We start from the raw sequence: 5,222 nt of genomic DNA on the forward strand, positions 1-5,222 counted from the left end.
TTTGCTGGACATCAGCAGGGTCCCAAAGGCCCATGAATACTCTGAGATGTGCACTAGATATGAGAATCAAAGAAAGCCAGTATTTGGAGGTTTCATATCAGGACACAGTGGGCGCATCTACGTGTGCACTAATGTGCTTTTCCTAATGTGTATTAAATTTAGTACCTCCAATATAAGGTACTAAATAAATGCACATTAGGCTGCGCTAATGCACAGTAGAGCAAACACATGCTTTCTAGGTCACTCTTAATGTGCAGTAGCCTGTTCTACTGTGCATTAGCATATTAGCACAGGTTTTTATGTGCCACTTTAATGGATAGTAGAATAAGCTACTGTGTATTAAAGCGCACATTTAGATGTGCCCAGCCTATCTGTAATTTTATTGTTGTTTTCTATTTTTACATCTTCTTGTCACAACCCAAAGTTGTGTTTTTTTTGTTTGTGTGTGCTTTGGCATTGCTAAATTGTGCTCCCGCTAAATTGCAGCTCTTTTGCACAGTGGAGTATTCTGTTGCAATTAAGAACCTGCGTGCAGGAGCTTTTCCTGCCAGTTCTCTAGCCTTCTTTGCATCATGCATTTCTTTTGCATTATAGTGATGCACGGTACAAGGAAGTTCCCGCCATTTGTATTGAGATTTCCGCCACATTATTGGCCGATCTTAATATAGGCACACGTGGCAGCTAGCTATTGGCTTGCTAGCTGTACAAAAGGCTTGGGTAGTTTACGCCCAAGTCGGAGAGAGAGAAAGCACGTGGAGTTCGGGAAAGGAGCGTGAGGATCTCTAAGCGCTGCTGATCCCTTCGAACCCAGGTTTTTCCTTAAGAGGGCAACAGAGGTTTAATTTGTCGAACCCACGGAGCTTCAACAACTCCGGGGGACCTATTTACCGAACCCCCGGAGCCTTAACAACTCCGGGGCATATAACCTCTAGCCTCTCCCTGTCGCCGATTGCAGTCCAGACGTATCCCTATCCTAAGGACCCAATTGTCGAACCCACGGAGTCTTAACAGCTCCGGGGGACCTGGGAACCGAGTGAAACCCACGGAGATTCAGCTGCTCTGTGAGAGAGAATTGTTAAACCCGCGGAGCCTAAACCGCTCCGGGGTCAGGAACCAAGTCTATCAGAGTCCTCCACCGAGAACTCAAGCGGAGCTGTGCCTGGAAAGCTGACCAGCCTACACCGCGACCACCTTGGGTGTAAGGCCCGGCTCGCCCCCGAGATCGGGAGCCGGCCCGCACACTTCTCGTGCATGGAACACAGCTGGTTACATCCCACACACCCCACAAAGACAGACAGACAAAACTGGCAATGCCAAAAGCCTCCCCTTAGCTAATTATAAAGTAACTAAAGAACCATGAAATTTTCTGCCTCTACAACATCCTTAAAAACTTGTAGAATTTAAGTTCAAACTGCAGCAATACAGGGAAGTGTAATAGTATACTTCACAACCTTCTATTTAAAAAAAATCAATTTAGCGCCATACAAAAAACTGTTTTTTCAGCCTTGTTTTTCAAGTTGATGAAAAAAGGCAATTGAGAAAACTGAAGGCCAAATTTTCAAAAGAGCTCAGCACCCAGTAGCTCCCATTGTTCTCAGATAACACTAAATCAGCTGTTCTTGACAAGAGCTGCTGGATGCTACAATTATGACTATCTGGCCACTTTAGTTAGGTGCATCAGTGAGGACTGACAAGGCTTTTTAGAGAACTCCAACCCCATCTGTGGTTGCTAAGCACTTACAGAACAATCTGGCCCCAAGCAGTTACTTGGTTATTCTAAAGAAAAGCAGAGGCACATTTTAGACCCTAGTTGTAGCAATCTTTATTTGAATATTCTATGTTTTAAACCTGGAAACGTACCCAGCTCCAAATCAAAGCATCTCTTGTCTTCATGTCCCCACCTAGTCTGAACTGTGCATAGGGACCAGATCTAGAAGTACACTCAAATTTCAAAAATGAAGCCCCTCTCAGAGGCCAAGCTAGACAAACTCAGAGTGCTTTGCACTGAGGTCCAATTTAACAGCTTGGTTTTCAGTATAATGGTCATTTAGCCCCACCGCAACTAGAAACAACAGGGTTTCCTATTCCGGATGCAGCAAATAGGTATATTCTGATTACTTCTGCTTCCCCATGTAAAAACCCATATGTCAGTTATTCAATATACACAACTTCCTTTTTAAGTACTACCACTTCCCTAGGAGCACCTGGGGAACTACAGACCCACCTGACTTTGAAAAAGATCACAAAGAATTTTAAAAAGTAGACCAATGTCAAACCACCTGTTTGGCTAGCTGTTGAACTTCAGCAGAGGACTTCAAATTTACAAGAGATCAAAAGGAGACTCAAAGTCCCCATTGCGTGGTGGCTGACTTACTCCTAAACGATAGCACTCACTAACCCGTAACTCACCACACACAGCTAAATTAGATTATTTAAAGAAAGGACTGCTTATTAAGAGTCCCTTACTTCAACTGTCTACCTAAAATGCATCTAAATGGGCAAGCCAGCTTTTTAATGCTCAAGAACAGATTGAGCAACTCTCCTGTTTTATGAGTAGCTGATATGTTTCTGAAATGCTTAGCAGGAGACATACTGAGCTTTGCCTTGTGAGATTTCCACAAGTAAAACACAGTTCATGGGTAGGCTTCAACCTAAACCCAGGATTGCCCACAGGTGGGATATGCCAAACTCAACAGCTACTTTTGCTTCCAAAATAATCCCAAGGAAACAACGCTGACCTCAGCCTTCTGGTAATGGACACAGGGCCCAGCCATGGGCTTCCCCACAAACCAGATCTGTCAGGGTAGCTGGTTAAGTAGAGCAAAAAACAATTCACATCAAGTTTCTAATGTTTTTTATTTTCCATGTTAAACCTTTGAGTGACCAATATCACAACTCTGTCAGGCCTAGAGTAATTAATACTCTGTCCGTCTGTCTGTCTCTCTCTCTCTCCATCTGGAATGTGAAGGAATATAAACATGCTATTAAGGAGGCTCATGTTTAAGAAAAAAAAAAAAAAAGCACAAGCCTGCAGTAGAGAGTAAGGGCTCTATTCTCATGTACATCAGCTCCTGATCACACCAGTCTGCCATTGTAAAGTTCACATTCAAGGCCATTTACAGCACCACAAGGCTGCAACAGGCACTGGTACACATAGGTCTCTAGCCCATTAATAGAGTCCCAGGGAGAGACGGAAAATACAACACCTCCAGTTAGTGTCAATATGAACAGCTAATAAAGCAAGCACGTGGAAAATGAATCAAAGCTATAACCGATGCCGATAAGTCCAACAGCATCAGGCTCCCACATTCATTTTACCCTGATCTCTATTCCCTGCAGTAAAATATGCTGGAAGGCTACCAGCATACCCACCTGTTCTTAAAAAACACAAGCCGCTGCCAGTAGAGCCCATACCCTTATTTCAGGTAGTAAAATCTAAAGGAACTTTAGCTCTTTAAGAGAGACTCCTCCCTTATTCCCATCCACCACCACAGCATCATGTCTTGCTACAGCAACCGGCATATCCTGTCAAGCCCCCATCCCCCAATATGACTGCATTACAAACAGGGCTGGAAAAGGAAACGCAAAATTTCGGGACCTGCCCAAGGCGAGCTGAAAAGCAAATGCAAAGACGACACATTTTTTCAGGTAACATCAATTTCTACTTTCCATTTAAGGTTGCTTCTTGTGATCAAGCAAAATATACTAAAAAAAAAAGGCTCTCAGCTATAATGAGAAGAGGTGCCTGCACAGAAAGCCGAGACACTGGGCAAATATAGCCTGACAGCAGCTGGCACCTTTCTGATGACTAGAGATTTAAACAATCCATTACTTAATCAGCATTGGCACAGATATCACAGGATAAATAACTGTTGAATTGCAATCCACCATAGGAGCTTGCTCCTGACACAATAAAGGAAAGGCTAGGAAGCAAAAAACACCCCACATTACACATACAGAAAGACATTTTTTACAGAAACATTGACAAAAAATGTGTGCATCTCTCCCTATTAGCGAGCGAGATAAATAGATATAGTTGCTTGAACAGGCTTCCTACTCACAGAGGTTACTGTAGCTCCAGCAGTTACCCATTGGTCAATGAAAATGCACCGATCATCAGTTTATCTATAATGATACAAGCTAATTCAATTGCTGCTGTTCTAGTCAACGGGAATCAAAATAGTTTCAAATTTCCTGGCAGCCGGCTGCCCTGCACTGCACACAGTGATGTAAATGGAAGCATTCTGAGCATTATGAAACTGATGAGGGAACTGCAGTCTCATACAGGCTATCACAGAAGCTAAGGAGTCCACCTTGGCAGCTTAGGGAAAATGCCTCCGAGCAGGATTTTCTCTATTTGAGCAGATTATTTCCAGGGAGATATTTATGATTAACAGGAGGTTATTTTATTCTAATCAGATTCATCAGCATAAAAGAATAGAAGGTACCGTGGCTGTTCTGAGAGCATTAGAGTGGCTTTATAGTGAAGGGAAGTGATGACGGTTTAGCATTATAGAGCATTTCTTTTGGCTGCAAGAATGACTGCATAAAAGAAAGCAGGCTTCTTATGTTTTAATTCTCTCCAAGTCCCTGCATGGATCATAAGCTATATTTTAATTCAAAAAGATTAAATAAAAATGATATTAATTATACTTCTCCCCCTCCTGCCCCCAAATTTAACCAAAAAATATGTTTAAGGGGGAAAAAGTACTGTAGGCAATACAGATGAGTAACCAGCAAACTACAGGATTTGTGGAATTTTCTTACTAATTAAACCATCTCAAAGAAAAGGGCCCACATATGGCTGCAGTGTAAAGTCCTTCGAGTGACAATTTCCACCGTAACAAGAACTATTTGGTTTTACAAAGAGTGTCTGAAAAAGAAAGGTCTCAGCCAGAGTGCTGCACAATCGTTTACAGGTTTTTTATTTCTGCAGCTCTTTTTTTCTCTATATGATGTAATTCCCTGTGCTCAGATTGGATCCGTGGGTGATGGCTTTATGAGCCAAAGCAAAGGGATTTGCATAATCTCAAAACAATTCTTGTAAAATGGCACTCCAAATGTCCAAATATTCTGACTGGTTACAATAAGTGCGCTGCTTGGTCTGGATTTTCCTCAGGATTTTCCAAGAAGTTTGCTGGCAACAGGGATGTTGTCTGAGCCCCACATGTTGGCCAGCTGAAACCATAAAATCTGCAAAAGCTACATAAAAAATGTAGGGA

At 42.4% G+C, this 5,222-nt stretch overlaps 1 protein-coding gene across 1 annotated transcript in view; it reads right to left on the reverse strand.

Moving 5' to 3' along the window:
• Window positions 1–5,222, reverse strand: part of PSD3 (pleckstrin and Sec7 domain containing 3) — a 162,769-nt gene that overhangs the window by 119,463 nt on the left and 38,084 nt on the right. The gene's annotated exons all lie outside the window — the stretch shown is intronic.

The sequence above is a fragment of the Alligator sinensis genome, unplaced genomic scaffold (assembly GCF_000455745.1).
Source record: "Alligator sinensis unplaced genomic scaffold, ASM45574v1 scaffold560_1, whole genome shotgun sequence".
In the NCBI taxonomy this organism is placed as follows: domain Eukaryota; kingdom Metazoa; phylum Chordata; order Crocodylia; family Alligatoridae; genus Alligator; species Alligator sinensis.